The sequence below is a fragment of the Myodes glareolus genome, chromosome 22 (genome assembly GCF_982192425.1).
Source record: "Myodes glareolus chromosome 22, mMyoGla1.1, whole genome shotgun sequence".
NCBI classification, from domain to species: Eukaryota; Metazoa; Chordata; class Mammalia; order Rodentia; family Cricetidae; genus Myodes; species Myodes glareolus.
The window spans coordinates 62,886,803-62,910,084 of NC_142047.1; positions in this window are offsets into that span (position 1 = coordinate 62,886,803).

Sequence of the window (23,282 nt, forward strand, 5' to 3'; positions counted from 1 at the left end):
ACAATAAAAAAATCCTCTTGCTGTTTGCATCCATTGGTGTGGCTTATTGGGTCTGAGGGATCCTTCCTGAACCCTAAAAATTAGAGTCTTTCAGTATAATAAAATTCTTTTAAAAGTAAAAGGAAGTTAGAGTGGTGTTCAGCAGTATGATTTAATTATTACTTAATTTACTCTACTGCTAATGACTAATCACACCACATTTTCATATGAATTCAAAACATAAAAATATTAACAATATAAAAAATAGAACTTCAAATTCTTCTTAGTGTCTATATTTAAACAGGCCTTAAAAATTTTACACCTCACTTCTCTGCACAATCTACAAATGTATTAGAACTATTGAGCAGCTTCAGAAGATACAGAATCATTTTAAAAAATTCAGCTACTGCCATAATAGCATCAGCACAATTAACATTCTTGTATATTAGCCAGGCAATGGAACTTTAATATTTTTCCATTCTTTTAAAATGGTTTTTATCTTTTATTGAAAGTATATCTTTTCTCATACAATATACTTTGATTACTGTTTTTGCTCTGTACATTCTTCCCAGGCCTCCTCACCTCCCATCGCCTTCAGATCCAGTCTTTTTCTGTCTTTCATTTAAAAGGACTAGGCTTCTAGGAGATAACAACCAAACAAGACAAGCAAAATATAACAAAGAAAAACAAAAATCATCACATTAAGACTGGACAAGCTGGACAAGGTAACCTAATGAACAGAAAGAAGCCCCAAGAACAAATCCAAGAATCAGAGATATCTAATTTAGAGCTTTGTAATACAAAGTCTCTCTCTCTCTTTGCATAATGCCTGGTTATTGGCCTCTATATGTGTTACCATCTGCTGAAGGAAGATTCTTTTCTGATGATAGTTGAATAAGGCATCAATCTATGAGTACAGTAGAATGTCATTAGGAATCATTGTGTTGATACTTTTTTTTTGACTAATAGTGTTTTGTTTGACCCTAGGTCTCAGGACTCTCTAGTCTCTCATGCCGTACCCAAATAGTGGTGGTTATGGGTTCCCTTTCATGCAGTGGGCATTAAATCATATTAGACATTGGTTAAATACTCCCACAAGTTCTGTGCCACCATTACGCTAGCAAGTCTTGGAGGCAGTATAGATTATAGGTCAAAGTTTTGTGGCTGGGATGGTATTTGCATTTCTCTTTTGGTAGCCCAAAGAGTAGCTTCCCACTCAAAAGACACTAGAACACAGAGGTGAAGGCCTCATGTTGTCTCCAACTTGACTGTTCCATATTCGATGAGTTGTATGGGTGTTATCAGTAATGAGGCCCTGTAGTCAGTTTGTGGAGATTAACCATTGTCTTAGCAAAAGACTGAGTTGTATGGAGATTTCCATGGCACCACCTTGAATTGAACGTGACCTAGTCCTACTAGTGAAATGCCTCTTTGATTTCAAGGTGTGCAATGTTGAGACTCTGTCATCCCATTATAAGAAGACATCAGATTCACATTAATATATTTTAGGGAGTTTATGTTGCACAAGGTTTCCGTGCCATCCCTCAAATTATCATCATTTCTAGCTGTCTCACCCAGAATTTCCTCCTTCAACCCCATCTTCCCTTCATTTCCCCACCTGATACTCCAATTCAAATCCTGGCCCTTTCTCAGTCCACTAATAAAATCTGATCTACTATCCCCTTACAGGGAGATTCATGTGCCCTTTCCCCATTCCCTTCCTCTGTGCCTATCCTCTCCGAGTCTACAAAGTCTATATTGGTCATCATTTATAAAATGGCAGCTATTCACATTTAAGTGAATGCAAACTATAATTATCTTTCTGGGTTGCCTCATTCAGGATGGTTTGCAAATTTTATGATGTCTTTTTTAAAATTCTGAGTAATACTCTATTGTGTAAATGTATCACAATTTCTTTGTCCATTTTTCTGTGAGGGGCATCTGTTGTGAGACAATCATCTTTTATCCTGTCATTTGTATTATTTTAAATAAAATGCTAATTGGCCAGTATCCAGGCAAAAAGTATACATTGGGCAACCAGGCAGGTCAATGAGAATTCTGGAAAGAGAGAAGTTTCAGTCTGCACTCATGACCCAGACACAAAGCAAGCAAGATGTGACTGCCTAGCCCAAAAAGGTACAAGCCACATGGCTAACATAGACAAAAATTATGGGCTAATATAACTTATAAGAGTTAATAAGAAGCTTGAGATACTGGGCCAACGAGTTTTATAATTAATGTAGACCTCTGTGTGTTTATTTGGGACTAAATGGCTGTGGGTAGTGTGGTTAACCTAGAAGGATCAGGTAGGGCAGAAACCTCAGTCAACAGACATCCTGCTTATTTCCAATTTCTGGCAATTATGAATAGAACAACAATGAACACAGTGGAGCAAGTGTCCTTGTGGTAGAATATAGTGTCCTTTGGGTATATATCCAAGGGTGATATAGCGAGATCTTGAAGGAGATCAATTATGAACTTATTTAGAAACTTCCATGTTGATTTCCATAGTGGTTGTACAACTTTCACGCAAACCAGCAATGAGTGAGTATTCCCCTTATTTCACATTCTTTATAGCATGAGATCACTTTTGCCATTGATCGTAGCCATTCTGACAGGTGTAAGATGTTGTGTCAAAATAATTTTAATTTGCAATTCCCTGATTTCTGAGTATGTTGATCATTTCTTTGTTTTTCAGCCATTTGAGTTTCCTCTATAGAGAAATCTCTGCTGACATCTGCATTCCATTTTAGTTGAGTTATTTGGGTTTTTAATTTCTGGGTTTGTTTTTAGTTTTTATATATTTTGAATCTTAGTCCTCTGTGTGTGGATGTGGAGTTTGTTCCCATTTAATAGGTTGTCGTTTTCTCTGACTGTAAGTGTTCTTTGTCTTACAGGAATTCCTCAGTTTCATGAGGTCCCATTTATTCATTGTTTATCTTAGTGCCTTGCTATTAGTGTTCTGTTTAGGAAGTCTTCTTCTTTGTTAATGAGTTCAAGTCTGTTCCCCATTTCTTGTCTATCATGTTCAATCTATATGATGTTTCGTCGAGGTCTTTAGACCAGTTGTACTTGGGTTCTGTGCAGGGTCATGAATACTGATCTGTTTGTGCTTTCCTACACGCAGCCACCCAGTTGGAACAGAAACATTTGTTGAAAATCCTGTCTTTTTTCTAATGTGTTTTTCTGACTTCTTTATGAAAAATCATTTGTTCATAGGTGTGTGGATTTATGACTGAGATTTCAATTCAATTCCTTTGATCAATGTGAGTGTTCTTAAGCTAATGCCATGAAATTTTAATTGCTATAGTTCTTTATTACAACTTGAAATCATGATTGGTGAATCCACCATCATTTCTTTGATTGTTAAGGATAATTTTAGCTATCCTAGGTTCTTTTTTGTTCCATATGAAGTTCAGTATTATCTTTGCAAGCTTTGTGAAGAATTCCATTGAATTTTTGATTGGGATTGCATTGAATCAGTACATTGTTTGTAGGATGAACATTTTTACTATGCTAATCCTACTGATCCATGAGCAAATTGTATAGTTCCCTCTACTGATATCTTCTTCGATTTCTTTCTTCAAAGACTTGAAGTTTTTCTTATTGTTGGTTTGTTGTTTTTAATCATACAGGACTTTCACTTACTTATTTAGAGTGACCCCAAAATATTTTAAATGATTTTAGGTTCTTATGAAGGCTGTTGTTTCCCTGATCTCGTTCTCAGTCCATCTGTCATTTGTATATAGGAAGGCCACTGAGTTTTATGAGTTAACCTAGTCTTATGAGTTAACCTGAAGGTCTTTATCATCTCTAGGGGAACTTAAAATTTTTATTTGAAATACTAAGAAATATCAAAGTAGGAAGTGGAGAATGTTGGACAGAGAAAATAGTAGGTGAATATGATCAGCACACACCATACGAATGAATGAAACGTTGCAGGAAAAAAGTATATTATTAAATTAAATAAATAGCTTCTCTGGGGTAATGGACTATAGACTGGTTCTCCTTTGCTTTATGTCTAATATTCACTTATGAGTGAGTACATACCATTTTTGTCTTTCTGGGTCTGGGTTTCCTCACTAAATTGTATGGCTGGGATAGTCTGTGGGGCTATGGGCAGTGGGACCAGAATTTATCCCTGGTGCTTGAACTGACTTTTTGGAGCCCCATCTATTTGGAGGGAGACCTTGCTCAGCCTAGACATAGTGGGGAGGTTCTCAAAGTGATGTATTAGACTTTGTTGACTGCCTTTGGGAAGCCTTACCCTGTCTGAGTAGTAAATGGGGGGTAGGGTGGGTGGAAGGTGGGGAATCAGGAGGAGAGGGAGTGGAAACTGGGATTGGTATGTTAAATTAGGAAAAATTATTTTAAAACATAAATTAAAAAAGAAGAAATGAAGAAAATTATGAATAGGGTCTGTGTATAAAACACAATCAACCGGAAATGAAATATTTAGTACTCAAATGAAGAGATATTTTATTCTTGCACTTGAGATCCAAAGCAAAATAATTTTTCAAAGAAAATAAAGCAAAGAGCTATGTCAGTTTGAGTAGGGTAGAAATTTCATTAAAATCAAATAATTCTGTTTAGGTATTTATAATATAAATCAAACTGCATTTTTTCAGAATCTTTGCAATATTTAAGACAATTCATTCTGAATTAAACTGGAATAATAATAGTTACAAATTTAAAATGTGAAAAACCCCTTTAAAGATAATTTTATGTTTATGAGTATGTAACTATGTTATTTATTTATAACCATTAATAAAAATAGTCGCAAGGCTAAAATTTGCAGACTGGCAGCTAAGAAAACCTGGTTGACTCATTTGCATATACATGTATATGTACAATAATCAAGGTGTAATGGTTAATGTCCCGAAAAGTGGTACCTTCAAGTGGTGTTCTCGCTATAATTAGAAAGTGTACGATAGATACAGAGACTGGTGAGAGCCTTGGGAGATCAAAATATCTAGTGTTTGTAATGCAGAGCACCAGAGGAATAGAAACTGCCCAGAGAAATTTGGAAATCTATAGAGAAGTCCCCTAAAGCATTCCATAGACTCCTCACAATAAATTTTATGAGGAGATACTACACAATGTGGGGAGAAGGTCTGAGGGACATATGGTCTCTGCCTGCATTCAAAGCTGGAAACAGTGCCCATTACAAACAGCATAAACAGAGGCACAGATGAAGAGGCATTGGATTGTGTTCTGTGCCACTCAACTCATTTCTAATAATACTCTCTGAAATCCAAACATTGAAATGCCCAACTATTAGATAATTACTGAACTTCACACTAAAGTGTCTCTAGACCACTTACAAGGTAAAAAAGCTAACATTCAAGTTATCTACAATGCAGTGGTTGACACTGTTGTAAATGCTTAAACACTGCAGTGAAGATACTTGATTTCATCTTCAGTTTATGGAACATCTCCAAGATCAGAGAAGCACATACTCAAGTGTTCATGGTGTATTTATTAAGACAGAAAATGTTCTAGAAAAGTAACCTTTTCAGAAAAGCAAAACAGAAACATTTATACCATAAGGAGAACCTCCTTAACTTTAATTTAAATTAGATAGACATAACAGAATGATTTCTAGAAAATTCCTCAATGTCAGAAAGTGACACATTGTTATATTACCCACAAGACAAAAGAAAATAAAAAGAACAAATAAAATACATCTTAAGTGGTTTAAAGGTGAAAATACAAAATATCAAAAATTCTGGTTTGTTGCTCTTGCAGTTTACCAGAAAATTAAACTGTATTTGTTTATGTTAGATGATAAAATATATCTCATGTATAAGTCCTCAATGTTTACCTTAAAAGTATCATGACAGATGCTATGATGGCTTAACAAGTAAAGGCACCTGCCTCTAAATATAAGTCTGACAATATGAGTTCAGTTCACAGGACCCACAAAGTAGAAGAGAATGGACTCCTCTGACCTCCACACTCACATTTAGACAGAGGGTGTACACACACACACACACACACACACACACACACAATTCTAATAACAATCTAGGAAAAGATTAGCATAAAAATCCAATTTATAAAAACCATTTAAAAAGAAACAATAAAGATCACAGAGGAAATCATTGAAATGAAAGTGGCAAACCTGAAGAGAAAAATCAAAAAAGTACAATTAAGTCTTTGAAAAGATCAATAAAGTTGACAAGACCTAATTAAGGAAACAGAAATAATCCAAATGGTCAATAATATGAAAATATAAGATAATTACAGATTTTAAAGTTATTGATAATTAAAGATAATCCAGCAATGGCATTGATAACTTTAGACTAGAAAATATGGAATTTGAATGAAATAGAAATGATTTCTTTAAAGAGACAGAAACACAAAAGTAACTAAAAAAAAAGAGATAAAATAAGTAGCATTGAGCTTATTAAACTTAGGCTAAAAATCATTTCCCAAAGCAAACTGGTAAAAATATCAAGCAATAGCACAACTATTATAAATTGTGTATATATAAATATATATGTATGTATGTATGTTTCTATATGTTACAAGTTAAAGAGGAAAAACGTTTCATACATATTTTGAAACCATAACTGCTTTAAAAACAGGTAAAGGAAAAGAATACTCTTCCTCCTGGCCTTAGAAATAGTTATAAATGTAGAAAACATTACAGAGAAAATTCATGAATTTGTTGGTGAGAATAAGACGTCAAGTGTGGATTCATACCTAGATAGCATAATCTCACAGCTGGAATTTCCTGTCTCTTTGGAGCTTACTTTGCTCCCTCTTCCATGGTGTATCCTGACTTTAGTCATGGAACTGTGTTTTATATGTTTCAGTTGGAATTGGGCATCCTTATTTCCACAGATATTTGGTTCCATTATTTATTTTTTGCACCTAATATGTGACAATCTTCTTAGAAAATGTGTGCTTCAGGTCTCAATACTTCTCTTGCAATGACCACCCTTCTTTGTCTCATCTCTGCTGTTTCTTCCTCTTCTTTTCAGCTCAGTAGAGTGACCATTTCCCCCCACACAACAGCTTATCACTTTGATTTAATGCTAAATTATTTCTTCTAATGTTTTCTAATACCAAACTTCCAATTCTTTAAAATGTAATGTCTCCACCCTCAAACTCTAGCTATAGTCTTGCTATTCTATATGTCTCTATGAGAGATGAAATTAGCCACTTAATATACATCCCTATTTTTGTGCCTGCCTACCTCAAGTCAATTCTCAAAACAACAGGCAGAATGATTCTGTTAAAATGAAGGAAGCATGACAGCACTCAGCCCCAGAGCTTCCCACATCCATCTGCAGACACCTGTCTAAAACTTCAGTGACAAAATGTAAACAGTTTTGCAGGTGAGGTGTAAGGTGGACTTTCTGCTGCTGTGATGTAATATTAAAAAGCAACTTTGGAGAGAAAGGGTATATTCTGACTCAAAGTCCCTGAAGGGATACATTCCATCACAAAGTAGAAGGCAAAACAGCAGGAAGTTGTGAGTTTGTCCAATCTAATCACATCTTCTACATCCACAGGAAGGAAAGAGAAGAAGAGAACAACAAGTGGGCCAGGAAACAAAATTTCAAAATCTATACTCAGTAATATACTGGGTGTAGCAAGGCATAACCTTCTAACAGTCATGACCTTCCTAATCAGTGCCTCCACCTGGAGGTCAAGTGCTCAAACATGGGAGCCTGTGGAGGACATTTTATTATCAAAACCAAAGGACATTTCAAGGTGGAAAGCTGCACTGGCAAATAGTCCTGGACTATGGAAGTACCAGATCTGGGAAACACAGAAGTTATTAATGAGACATACTCACTGCACAGTATAGCGCGGTCCCACGCTGGCTAAGATTTCCTACAGAAAACACTTAATATGCAAATAATATATCTCAAGGATTTAATGAGACTAGAAGATGTCATGTGATGAAAGTCGATTGCCTCCCTGTAGAATATATGATTGTCCAATATGCATTTAATCCATGTTAAGTACTTTTGAATAGCTGTCAAATTTGTAAAGCCCTATATTCGTAAGGCAGCTGCAATAGTCCCACTGGGAGATGATCCTCAAGCAAAGAGGTAAAGAGAAAGAAAAGCTGAACAAATTATTCTGTGAGCCTCTCACTGTCAGTTTGGCACACGGAGATTCACTAGAGCCCTAAGTAGGTACAAACTCACCACATCACAAGGTACTGAATTTACAAAGCAAGGACAGAAAAGCTGGAAAACTCTAGCCTGAGGCTGCCCTAGGAACCAGTTTGAACTCCTCTGCAGGAAAGGTATTTAGTATATTAACAAAAATACATTTCATCTTTGACCCTTACTGTCTTCATTTCCTCATTTCTATTTTTAGCCTTTGCATTAAGCCTTCCTATTTTTGAATATGGTTAATCGGTTGCAGAGAAAGAATTTTTTTCTTTAAGGCTAAAGTTCTGTGGATTTATAATCTTTCAAGGTTGACAAAACAAGATTACATATATGTGATTTTAAAAAGAAATTGGTGGGATTTTCATAAGAGATTTCCTTTTAGTTCATTAAAGAGCATGACTTTAGGATTAGGAAAGATTTTTCTATGGTTCAGAATGCTTCTTGCTCTGAAGAGGAGTTATATTCATTTCCCCAGCACCCACATCAGGGAGCACAAAGTCACTTCTGTGGATCCTATGGCACCTCACATTTCACACACACACACACACACACACACACACACACACACACACAAAGAGAGAGAGAGAGACAGAGACAGAAAGACAGACAGACACACACACCAATAATACAATATGTCACTGTTTCATAAACACCCAGATATCAATGGATTATTTCTAAACAGTTATCAAAATAAATAAACCAACAGCTTGTAACACAGTTCAATGAGCAAGAATGTTGCTGACTCTGCAATAATGAAGGACTGAATTCAAAATCCCAAAATTCATGTCAATTGCTGAACCCAGTAATGTATGCTTGTAACCCCAACACTATGAAGTAGAGATGACCAGATCCCAGGTGGTCTCTAGCCAGGTAGCCCAAATGAAACAACGAGCTTCTGGTTCAGTGTGAGATCCTGTAATAAGCAATAGGCTTGACAATGATAAAGGTTTATCCTGTTCTGGTTTCTGCATATGTGGACAGGGGGCATACATTTATAAGCCTCTCTCTCTCTCTCTCTCTCTCTCTGTCTCTCTCTCTCTCACACAGACACACTATACTCATATACATTTACACATACAAAACCACAGACACATACACAAAGAAAAACATTTAAAAAAGTAAAAATTAAATAAATATAATTTAAACAAATAAACAGGGAAATGGGTAACTGAAATCATGATTTAAAAAAACCCTAAAGAATCTTAATCATCACTTGTCTGAGAATTACATGTCTTGCTTGTTATTCTGACTATCTTCTAGATTAACTCCACTACTTTAGAGATATTGGTGTCTGCTCTCTTTCTCTAAATACCAAGCTTTCTTTCTTTTTGACGATTTCTCAACATTAATACTCAACTGCTAAATATATCTATCTTTCCATCTATCATTTACCTATCTATCAATTCATCACTCATCTCTATATCATCTTTATATCATCTTTTATCTGTTTATCATCTAATTCTAGTAATCATTTTTTACTTATTTAGCATCTACCTACCTACCTACCATCTACTTATCTTCTAACTAGCTAATCTCTAACATATGGCTATTCATCTATCAGCTATCTATTTTTTATATATTTATTTGCCATATAACTGCTATATATAATGACCTATATATCCATCATCTTTTTATCATCTGTTATCTATTCATCATTTATCTGTATACCTATCTACTATCTAAACCTCAATGCATGACTAATTCAAGCTGCATAGAAGTTATAAGCTGAAAAATGGGAACCAGCACAGTTAAATAGTGCTTGTCTTCTAGCATGAGAACCTGAGTTTTATATTCCAGGAACAATGCTAAATTAAAAATAAGTCAGTGCTTTGGTATGTACTTATAATTCATTACTATGTTAGAATGTGTCAATACGTGGGGATGTTTAGATAGCCAACCTAGCCTATTTTTCATTTGCAGACCAGTGAGAGAACATATTTTAAAAATAAGCAAGGCATCACAGGCTGCAAATTCACAGAGAGGATCAAGAGGTAGGCTGCTTCAACACCCCAAACTCATTGATCAGACCCTGTAAACAAGTCCCACTCTGTTCCCTAGCCCTCTTATCCCCTGCAATTTCAGAGGACCTCTGAAACACGAACTTCAACTGCACATAAAAGACCAAGAGAGAGGACCAAGAAAGGAACTCTGAAGCACAGGCTGTGACTGTACAGAGTGAATCAAGAGATCAAACCAAGAGAACAGAACAAGAGAACAGGCCAAGAGAGACCTCACTAGTTCCTTGAAACACAGACAAGGCAGTACAGAGCAGACTAAAAACAGATCTCAAAGACACAGAGAGCTACTGCAAGGATTGAACCAAGACACTGCCAGCACAAATTGGAGCAAGAGATTGGTTAAGTACCAATGCAAAAATTCACCCAACAAACTAAAAAAAAAATATGGTAAAACCAGAACCCATTGGTTATACAACAGGAAGACTTGATCATCCGAAGAAGAAGAAGAAGAAGAAGAAGAAGAAGAAGAAGAAGAAGAAGAAGAGGAAGAGGAAGAGGAAGAGGAAGAGGAAGAGGAAGAAGAAGAAGAAGAAGAAGAAGAAGAAGAAGAAGAAGAAGAAGAAGAAAATTTTAAACATAACTTTAAGTAGATGATAGATACCTTTAAGGAGGAAGTGAAAATTTTCCTTAAAGAAATAGAGAGAATAAAAAATAAAAAATTGGAAGGAATCAGTAAATCTCTCAAAGGAAATCTTTAAAAAAAACCCAATCAAACAGGTGAAGCAAGCAGGTCAAATAGTACAAGACTTAAAGACTGAAATAGAGGCAATAAAGAGAATACAAACTGAGGGGATTATGGATATGGAAAATCTGGGTAGATGAACAGGAACTACAGAGGCATGCATAACTAACAGATGTTTAATAGCTCAAGACATTTGTCATCAAAAGAACAAATAATCCAATAAAAATGGAGTACAGACAGGATAAACAATAAAATAGAATCAAAGACATGGATATTAATTCACACACTAAGGAACACCTGATTTTTTTCATTAAAGCATTTTTAATTGTTAATATAGTTTATATTTTTTTTTGTAATTTTATTAAATTATACAAGTTTCCATTTCCGCCCCTCCTCCCACCACCCTCCCACTCCCCCCACTCCCTCTCCTCCTCCCTTTCCATCCCTAAGAGCAGTCAGGGTTTCCTGCCCAGTGGGAAGTTCAAGTTTCTCCCGCCTCCCTCCAGGTCCAGGAAGGTGAGTGTCCAGATGGACTGGATCCGCAAACTCCAGTATATGCAGAGGAAACAAGTCCCAATGCCATTGTCAATGGCTTTTCAGAAAGACTCCGGCCAGCCACATTCAGAGAATCCGGCCACATTCAGAGAATCTGGTTGGATTGCGTCCTCGTTCAGTCCCAGTCCAACTGGCCTTGGTAAACTCTCATTAGATCCGTCCCCTTGTATCAGTGAGTGATCACATCCCTCGCAGTCCTTATTTCCTTTTTCATTTTCTTCGTCCTTCTGCTCCTCATTTGGACCTTGGGGGGCTCAGTCCGGTGCTCCAATGTGGGTCTCCATCTGTATCGCCATCCATCGTGGGATGAAGGTTCTCTCTGATCTTGCCGTCTTTGCTCACGTTCTCTTTCCTTCTGCTTCTCCTTTGGACCTAGGGAGTTAAGTTCAGTGTTACGTTGTGGGTCTCTGTCTCTATCTCCATCCATCGCCAGGTGAAGGTTCTATGTTGATAAGCAAAATATTCATCAGTATGGTTATGGGCCTAGGCCATTTCAGGCACCCTCTCTTCTGTCCAGAGAACAATCTGGGGATCTCCTTGGACCTGTGATCTCATTTATAATCAAGTCTCCTGTAAACCCTAAGATGACCCCCTTAGTTGAAATATATTCTTCCCTGATCTCATATACATCCTTTCTCCCTCCCCCCATCCCAGTCCACCTAGTTTTCCCAATTCCTCCCCTACTCCCTTCTCTCTAACCCTCTCCCCTTCCAACAACCATCCCACCCCCCCCATGTACCAGAGGTTACCTGGGACTCTTGTCTATTTCCAATCTCCAGGCAGATAGCTACATGATTTTCATCAGGTTCACCTTCTTATTTAGCTTCTCTAGGATCACGAATAATAGGCTCAAAGACCTTTAATTATGGTTAGAATCCACATATGAGTGAATACATACCATATTCCTCTTTTTGGGTCTGGCTTACCTCACTCAGTAAAGCGTTTTCTATGTCCATCCATTTGCATGCAAAATTCAAGATGTCATTGTTTTTTACCGCTGAGTAGAACTCTAATGTGTATATGTTCCACACCTTTATTAACCATTCTTCTATTGAGGGGCACCTAGGTTGTTTCCAGGTTCTGGCTATTACAAATAGTGCTGTTATGAACATAGTTGAACAAATGCTTTTGTGGTATGATAGGGTATCTCTTGGGTATATTCCCAAGAGTGGAATTGCTGGGTCCTGAGGGAGGTTGACTCCCAGTTTCCTGAGAAACCGCCACTCTGATTTCCACAGTGGCTACACAAGTTTGCATTCCCACCAACAATGGATGAGTGTTCCCCTCATTCCACATCCTCTCCAGCATAGGCTATCATTGGTGAGGGAACACCTGATTTTTGACAAAGATGCTAAAATTATACAATGGGGAAAAGAAAGCGACTTTAACAAATGGTGCCGGCATAAGTGGATATAAATGTGTGGAAGAATGCAAATAGACTCATATGTATCTCCATGAACAAAACTCAAGTCCAAATGTATTAAAGACCTCAGTATAAATCCAACCACACTGAACCTGATAGAAGAGAATGTGGAAAGTAGCCTTCAATGCATGGGCACAGGAGACTACTTTCTAAATATAACAACAATAGCACAGACACTCAGAGCATCAATAAATAAATGGTACCTCCTGAAACTGAGAACCTTCTGTAAAGCAAACGACACAGTTAATAAGACAAAAATACAGCCCATTGAATTGGGAAAATCTTCACAAATCCACATCAGACAGTGGTCTGATCTCCAAAATATATAAAGAACTCAAGAAAATACGTATCAAAATTCCAAATAATCCAATTAAAAATTGGGGTACAGAACTAAACAGAGAACTTTCAACAGAAGAATCTCAAATTGCCAAAAGACACTTAAGAAAATGTTCAACATCCTTTGCCATCAGGGAAATGCAAATTAAAATTACTCGGAGATACCATCTTACTCAAGTGAGAATGGCTAAGACAAAAACGATCAATAATAGCTTATGCTGGAGAGGATGTGGAGTAAGAGAAACACTTCTCCATTGATGGTGGGGATGCAAACTTGTTCAATGACTCTAAAAATGAGTATGGCAGTTTCTCAGAATGTTGGGAATCAACTTACTTCACGATCCAGTAATACCACTCTTGGACACATATGCAAAGGATGCTCAATCGTACTATAAGGACATCTGTTCAACTCTGTTCATTGTAGCATTAATTGTAATAACCAGAACCGGAAAGCAACCTACATGCCCCTCAACCAAAGAATGGACAAAGAAACTGTGGTACATTTTCACAATGGAGTGGTAAAAATCAATGATATTTTAAAATTTGCATGCAAATGAATGGAACTAGAAGAAACCATCCTGAGTGAGGTAACTTAGACCCAGAACTATGAACATGGTATTTACTCCCTCGTAAATAGATGCTACCTCTAAAGCAAAGAAAAATGAGCCTATAGTTTAGGACCCTAGAGAAGCTAAGTAACAAGGTGAACCCTAAGAGAAACATATAGATCCCCTTGGGAAGAGGGTAATAGACAAGATACCCTGACAAAATTGGGAGCATGGGGGTATGGTGAGAAGGGAAGGTGGAAGAGAAGGATGAGGGGAGAAGGGAGTTTGAGGAGAGCTTGAGGGAACAGGATAGTCAAGATGGAGGAAGGACAGACATGAAAGCAAGGAAAGATGTTTTGACTGAGGGATCCATTATGGGGCTAGCAAGAAACCAAGCAATAGAAACCAGAAATCCATAAGGATGACTCTCGCTAAAAACCTAAGCAATAGAGAAGAGGGTAGTTCAAACTGGCCTTGCCCTGGAGTCAGATTACTGAATATCTTAAATGTCACCATAGAACTTTCATCCAGAAATTGATGGACGCAATAGAGCCCTGGGCTGAGCACTGAAAATTAAGTTGAAGAGTGGGTTGAGTGAGAATATGAGCAAAGAGGTCAAGAGCATGATGCAGACACCCACTGAAACAGTTTATCTGAGCTAATGGGAGCTCCATAACTCCTGTGAAACAGGGAAGGAACCAGCATAGAACCAAACTACACCCTCTGAATGTGGGTGATAGTTGATGGCTGGGTCAGACTGCAGGGTCACTGGTAGTGGTACCAGAATTTATCCCTACTGCATTACTGAGTTTTTGAGAACCAATCTCTTTGGATGAAAAACTTGCTCAGCCTGGACCTTCCCCAAAGCAAAGTACCTTGTCTGAAGAGTGAATGGGGAGTGGGTTGGAGGGAACATGGAGTGAATGGGAGGAGGGTAGGAAGTGGGAACTGGGATTGATATGTAAAATAAAAAAAGATAGTTGTTTTCTTTAAAAAATAAAAAGAATATATTATAAAAAATAAAAATAAGGAATCTTAGGCTGTACAAATATTTCCCTGCACATATACAAACCACCACACATGCAGTGCACATACATACACTGCCAAGAAGCTATCTGCTGAATGGTGATGTTAGTAAATTGAATTTTCTGAGTCTTTATATGGAAAGGAATAGACGAAGTGGAAAGCAAAGGAGCTGATGCTATCTGTTCTGCCCATTTGATATAACCCTGGGAAGAGAGGCTTTTCTGTTTTTGATGCAGTTTTATAGTTGATTTTGTGTTTTTTCATGTTTGTTGTGGGTTATCTGAGTGGCACTCTGTCCCTCAACAATGGAGCAGAAGTTTGTTAGTATGAGCTGGCACCTGGCAATCTCATCACACAGCGGGGTTGGTGGGAATGAGTTCAGCAACCTGTGGGGTTATATCCAGCAGATGGTGGATATGCCATGTGAGCTGCTACTTCATGGGGAGCCCTGGTATCAGTGACTGGGCTTTTCCAGCCAATGCATGTCTGCAAGTTTATGTGCACAGAAAAGATGTTTCAGTTCATAAAATTTCTCTTTTTATATATTTGGATACTGAGAATCAGTCTACAGAAACTGAGGGCTTATCTACACTCACTTGGAAACAAATTCCAGATTTCATCTTTCATCTGAGATGCTGTTTATATCTCTTCTGGGTTGCCAAATACTCGTGTGTGTGTGTGTGTGTGTGTGTGTGTGTGTGTGTTTATGTGTATGTATATGGTGTATATGTGAATGCAGAGATTCACTTGTGTGAAGACCTGAGGTCAAGATTGAATCTCATGTCTTCCTCAGTTGCTTCTCCAAGTGCCATTTTTAAAGATAAGGTTGCTGTGACTTGGGAGCTCACCTATTTGGCTAAGCTTGCTGGACAGCAGCACTCCATGATTTCCCTTTTTCTAACTGTCTAGCACGGGAATTACAGGTGTGTGTCACTATTTGGACATTTATGTAATCACTGGACATGCAAACTATGGTTTTTCTGCATACACATCAAGCACTTGCCAACCTGAGCCACCTCCCTAGCTCTCACACTATGTCATTTGATAGCAAAAAGTCAATTGCCTTCATAATAGGGAACCTAAAATTTATTGTACCACTCTGTCAACATTCCTTTTTCATAGCACAAAAGGAATAATACTTATGAAAATGTGATAAATTTGTCTTTATTGCCAAGATGAATTTTAAAATAAGAATTTTATTTTATTTATGTAATCCCCATTCTTTTAAATGTGTTATACTTGCTTAACAAATACATTGACTAGAATTGTTAGCCTGGCTAATTTACAATCGTTAACTAGGGTTTAGCAACTGAATATACTATTTTATATCATATACATGAAAAATTTTAGATACTTTTAAAAAACTAATTCATTTTGTGAAAATTTCATACATGTATGCAATGTATTATGACCATAGTCACTGCAATTTTCTTTTCCCATCTCCACATAGAAACTTTCTGACACAATTCTAACTACATTTATGTCCTCTACCTTATTCTACCTTTTTATTATACATACCTGTATGTATAATTCAATTAATTCTGCCTTTGTGCACTTAGACCTCAGCCATACATTGGTGAATGACAACCTACTAGTGTCCAGAATCCCAAATAAATATCCATTGTCATATAATATAGAGGGATAATATTGATACATTTCATTACTGGTTAATGGAGCACTCAGTGAAAGTTGAAGAGAGCAAATGTTTTCTTCCTGAATGTTTAGAAAGAGTTTCTGAAATATTCATTATCCCATCAAGTGTTTGGATTCAGGTGATGCTGTGTAGGAAGCAAGAAGATATGATGAAGCGTATTGCAACATTATTTGAAGGAAACTTCAAACTGGGATTTGTGTAATTGCACATTAAAGAATTTTTCCATTTTAAATTTGTATTATTTTCTTTGAGAACTTTGGACAATGTCTCCCCCAACTCCTCCCAGATCCACCTATCCAAGTTTGTGTTTTTTTGGTTTTAAGCCCATCACTTCTAGTTTATGATGCCATACACTCTTAGATATGTAGCCCATCATACATATTCTCTCTTCCAAGGCTCAGATGACAGAATATTTACAACTGCAATTTATTCTTCCTTAATTTTAAAACAAAATCATAACATCTTATATGTTCTATTTCCCATATACATTTTTAATCAACTGGATTTGTCGTTGCTATAGCACTTATTAATACTATTAATATCATTTACACATGTCCATCACTGTTGTACTAAAATGGATGAAAATTTCTTGTTTATTGTTGATATTATTTGAAATATTTAAAAAGAATATTCAGAGTAATGTATGTTTACACAATAAAGAGATTTGGTATTGGAAAACAGAAAAAATATTTCTTTTTGCAAACTTTATTATTAAGGATGTCTAATGTCTTAGTTTATTTTCTGTTGTGATAAAATGCCCCAGCCAAAACAGCAACCAGGCAGAAATAGTTTAATATGCTCAGAGTTCAAGAGACATGTCATTTTGGTTGAATTTGTCCCTTAATTACTCAAACTTTTTCTTTGGTACAAATGTGTGAAGTAACTTAATCATATAACTTTCTTTTACTAGACAAAGAAAAATCCAACACAAAAGAGCAAAATTGAGTTTTCAGCCTTGCCCTCTCCCCTTTTCTTAACCAGTGCTTTAAAAACTTTTCATTTTGCCTTTCCTCTTTAGGTTTTGCCAAATTATTACATTTACTTTTTCTTTGTTTCTTGTCCCCCACATCTCCAACACAAGGAAAACATATATGCCTGACTATCTATCTGTCTGTCTGTCTGTCTGTCTGCCTGCCTGTCTGTCTATCTATGTAATCTATCCATCATCTACCCTTCTCTCATTGATTTATCATCTATTTATACATCTATAATCTTTAATGTATTAATCTTTCTACCTATGACCTATCAATCATCTGTGTATCTTAATCTGTTCACTGAGTAATCTATTTCCTCTGTCTAAAGGAAAAATACAGAGAGAGAAGAACTGTCTGGTGGATATCCCTGATATTTCAGCCCTTAGGAGGACAATGCAAAGATTGTAATTTTATGACCAGAATTGGCTACTCAGTGGGCAGCAGAACAGCCTCTGTGGTCCAGTATTCACTCTGTTTCCATCTCATTAGAAAGGGTGACAGCAGTTTGGTTAATCTTCTTTGACCACTTCCTTACTGGGGTGCACAAGGGGTGGAAGCAGAGAAACTCTGGCTTGTAGGAAGGAAAATCTCTTTAAGGTAACAGGCGATGAAACACTGTCTGTAAAAGACTGGGTGGATAAGCTCACATGTGGAATGACTGAAAATAACAAAGGCTTGCTACTAAAACTCTATGCGCATGGACAGAGTAGAACAAAAACCCTCCCCCAAACCATTTGTAATGTTCTTAAATTGAATAATTGAGCAAAACATATAATAATATGTGTGATTGGAAGAAGCCTCAGGCCAGGGTTACCCAGCTGTGATTGATGTCAACCTTGGGGGACTTCAGCTTTGTATGCCTTTGTACTCCTGCACATGTATCATCCATTGAAGGATGGAGCTGAAAGGGAGGAGCACAGCCCTGTGCACAAATTAAACCAAAGGAAGAAAAGTCTCTATTAAATATTTAAAACACACAATCAAAAGGTTCAGACTTCTGTACTTCATGACATTTTAATTTTCAGCGAATGCAGCTGTGCACTTTCCACAGTGCAAAGTCTCATGAAGTGGTACATTAATTAAGTCATTATACCCTGAGAGATAGGTATAATTATGAATCTCCTTGGCATACTATTTTGAATTCCCAAAATTTAGTAAGTTAGATGTTGGGTTTTTTGTTTGATTGTTTTTCTTTTGTATGGTTTAGGGCTTTTTTTTTCTGTTTCTTGAGATGGCACTGGAACTGAGGAGCAAAGAAAAATAGCCAAATTCAAAATGAAAAAGACACAAAGGGAAAAACAGTCCAGTCCCCATCCCAAAGGCTCCTGTTTGGTGCTTCAGTGAGGATCATTTTGTCCTCTAGACCAGGACTAAGTACTCCAGTTACACAGTGACCACAGGAGGACTGTGGAGCTGGCTTGGTGGGTTATTGGTAATGTGAGCACAAGCACCTACACTCAACCCCAGACACATGTGAAACATCTAAGTGTGGCAGGGAGCATGTGTATTCTTAGAGACAGAGGCTGGAGACTAGAGGATTCTTGCCAGAGAAGTCCAACCCTAGCTTGATGGATGAGGCTCAAACGAGTGGGAGAGCTTGTCTAAGAAACAAGATAGAACCACCTGAAGAAAAATACCCAAGGTTGAACTTTGTCCTTCACTTGTGGGTGGACACACGCATGCATGCACGCACACACACACACACACACACACACACACACACACACACACACACAGAGAGAGAGAGAGAGAGAGAGAGAGAGAGAGAGAGAGAGAGAGAGAACTGTGCATAGACACTTGCATGCCCCTGAGACAAGACTGCTCTAAAAAATAATCAAAAGGGAACAAAGATGAGAAAACTTCCCTAACTTTTGTTTCCAAAAGAAACACAATATGTGCTTTAAGATTAGAGAATTTAAAACACAGCAAGATATTTTTGAAAGTCTTCCAATCTCATTCTGAGAAATGAATGTTTTCATGACTGTCCTTAGCATGTTAATATCGGAAGCTTTATATATTGATCACTATATTCTGTAGAATAATACAATTAACCTGTATTTACGATCAAAAAAATTGAACAACCATGAAAGAGTATTCTATGTTATAGCCTCCTTTCTATAGATGTTAATTGTTTCAATTAAGTCAACCAGTAGTAAAAAAGTTGTTGTCGGAAACATTTGAGATGGAAAGGAGAGAATTATAGTTGGGGGTGGAAAGCCCATTTTAATGTTTTCTAAGAAAATGATCCTTACATCAGTGCATAGCTACAGTATCTAAAAAAAATCTCTCTGCAGCTCAGTCCTTTTTCCTGTATAAACAGTTATTTTCCTGGGCTATAATCCTATGTTGGTAGAAATCAAAGAAAAGCATAATATAGAATATTAGTAGCCTGTTAAGTCAAAGCAGAAGACCAGTAGATTACACTTCCTGAGTCTGCTGTTAGAGTAGATATATTATCTCCTGTTTGAGGCTCCTTTCTTATCAGTGACTACTGTCTATAAAGAAAATTTCTGGAGAACTATTTTTATGTAGATTTTGGCTATGATAACAAAGGCTTGACAGAATCCTTTTCACACCATGACTTCATGGTGTGGGGGAGGTATCTGGTTGCCCTACAGGAAAAGTCATAATTTATACACTGCTGCGATATTTTAGAAGGGGAAAGTGCCACGATATCACAACATTTGTACAGAGTAGACAGTGACTTACCCAAAGGAAAGATGACCCATAGCTCTGCAAAAATAAGTTCTCCAGGTGGAGTGTAGTTATACACTCACTGTGGTGGAGAGTCCAATAGATCCCTCAGCTATGCATTTACTGTATAAAACCTGAGGGCTCACCATATGTGTCATCTGTTCTTTCCTTTAAGATGCAAGGAGAACCCCGTCCTCTGTTCAGATACTCTATATTTCTATGGATCCATAAGTTATAATTATACTTTGAAAGCCCGTATTATAAAAATTTAAAATTAGAATGAATAATGTGGTTGCCATTAAACCAAAGGCAACAAACTATAACTTTTATAGTTAGTGTCACATTCAAATAATCCAGTTTCCTCCTGTGCCACCATTCTTTTTTCCTGATAGTTTATATTTTTATCTGTGTCATTTCTTGTTGATTTTTATGTATATAGAGATTGTGTGTGTATGTCTGTGTGTGTGTATGTGTGCATATGTGTGTGTGTGTGTGTGTGTGTGTGTGTGTGTGTGTGTGTGTGGAATCGGGGTATGTGCTCATGTGTGTGCACACAGCTGTGTATGGATACCCTTGCCAGTGTATTTGCATTAGTGTAGGTGGAAGCCAGACGTCAATAGCAGGTGTGTTCATTGATCTCCATTTACCTTATCTCTTGAGACAGGCGCTCATTGCACCTAAAGCTTATCAGTTCATCTTGTCAGTAAGCTTCAAACCTCCATGTCTTCATCCCTTTATCTCTTGGACTACATATGTTCTGTGTGTGGCAGGAGGTTTACAAGGTATTGAGGATCCTAGCTCAGTCCCTCAGGTTTGATTGAAAACCAGTTGCTTTACCCATTGAGTCATCTTCTTAGCCCTCTTGTGTCTGACTTTTACAGCTCTCTGCAGATCAAAAGCTTTACAGTCCACTTTACAGGTATCTATGATATACTTAAATATGCTACATTCTTTCTTCTTCCTCTCCAAAGTGAGCATGTAAATAGAACTGGAATTACAGATGTTTGCTCCTGGGTTTTCAAACACTAAGTCCCAGTTACAACTATTATGGTATTTTTCCAATTAATTCCTGAACTTGACTAAATATGTTTTTTTAAATAGAGCTTTGTATAAAAGTAACGATTATTTAGTATAATTATTTTATAAAATTTTATAATTTGTATAAATTTTATATATTTGTATAAAAAGCAACATGTTCAAATCGTGGACTCTCCAAATCCAGTGATGGGGAACTGAGGGGAGTGACATTGCAGATGGGATACTTTAGGAAATCGTTCAAGCCTGTGTATGTGCTTATCAGGAACATATGAGAGACAGGAACCCAAGTTTCCGTTTCATTGTTTATAAAACTGAACATATGAGGAATATGTTTTTCCCTGGGAAATGTGAGAAGTAGTTTATTTTAGCACTGATAATCTAATCTGTTCTCTACCTTGGCCTCTGTAAGCCCTGATGACTTCTTAAACAATAAAAAGAATAAATAAGTACAACCCCATCACATGCCTAAATTAGAAATATGCAAAAAATTCCTGTGACTGTACTAAGGGCGTTTCATTGGCTAGTCTACAGCTGACATGAGTAGGAAAGACTGTTGTGGGGTGGGGAGATGGCGTATGGGAAAAGACGCTTCCTGAACTAACCTCAGAACCCGTGGTAGAAGGAGGGAAATGACCCCAGAAAGTGTTTCTGAACTCATACCTGAAAAACTGTCTGTCTGTCTGTCTGTCTGTCTGTCTGTCTGTCTGTCTGTCTCTCTCTCTCTCTCTCTCTCTCTCTTTCACACACACACACACACACACACACACACACACACACACACACACACACACATTAATAATGAATAAAGAATTCTTTAAAAGAAAATTAAAGAACATTGGTCACTACAAGAATATTTTCCTTTTATTCCTAGGTTGAATACTCCATTTGAAACTAAATTTCTAAAATCAAGTGATTAACTCAGCTCCATGTTGGGGATATGTTTTAGTTGGTAAAGAGCTTGTCTAACAGGCAAAAAGCCCTTGGGTTAATCCAGCGCTGAATAAAACAGGACATGGTGGTATAGACCTCCGTTCTCAGAATTCAGGAGGCCAAGACAGAAAAATCGAAAATTCAAGATCATGTTCAATCACACAGTAGGCTGAGATGTTGACTCAAAATGCAAGGTAGAAAGGAAGGTGAAATGACTTAGCTGGTAAAGGCACTGACTATGGAAGACTTGAATTTGGTGCTCAAATTCCACATAAACACATAAACACATACACACACACACACACACACACACAGAGAGAGAGAGAGAGAGGGGGGGGGGGGGAGGGAGAGACCTGGAGGGGGTGTGGGCAAGAGAGAGAGAAAGAGAGACAGAAAAATTTGCTCCAGTCATTCCTGGCTAATTGAGTGCCTTTCTCAAACAAAGAACTCAGTGCCAACCTCAATGCTTCCCTCAAAAACAGTAGAGAGAGGCCAATGGTGTTATGCCTATAGGTACACTACAGTGTCTTATGTTTTCTAGTTTCCGTAGTTCAAGAAAAAGTCACAAAATATTTAGACCACGAGACTCTGAAGGGGGATAAATTACAGTCCTCAACTCCCCATCCTTTAAGTCTGTCATTTCCTAGGCAGAGAAGACAAGCTCATCATCTGGATGAGCCAGCAGGTCCACAGGGAGGAGGCCAAGCCAGGATGTTTAGAGAGGGTGGATTTACGCTCTTGACATAGCTGTAGAGATCCTAGGCAGAGGTGGCTTATGTATCTGACATGGGTATTTTATCATTATTTGTTCTGCTCCCCAGGGACCATAAGGAAAAGAGTGGCAAGCAATCGGGAAATTTTCCTGACAGCTGAGAAGACATATGCGTGTATGGGGAGACTGGTAGATGTACCCTTCTCAGGATGCTTAGCATGCTGTGTATCCTCACTCAGAGCTCTGGCTGGCACAGGAAGGCAGCTTTGACTTTTCAAGTAACCTCAGCAGGAAATCCTTGTGTTCTTCAGGGAAACTTTTATCATGGGCTGAGAACAGCTCCATATACGTACTACTCATAGAAGAAAGACATACACCATCTCCATTTGGACTCATTCATCATTTTTATTATGGCCAAATTATTCAAGCCTATAAGATATAATGAAAAAATATCTTGTTAATACTAAAATGTCCAAGAGAGTACTTAGGGAAATTAAATGGAATGGAAAACATATGCTGTGTGTCTCACAAATTAGAACTTGTAAATAAATGATTTTGGTTTAATTGCATGGCAA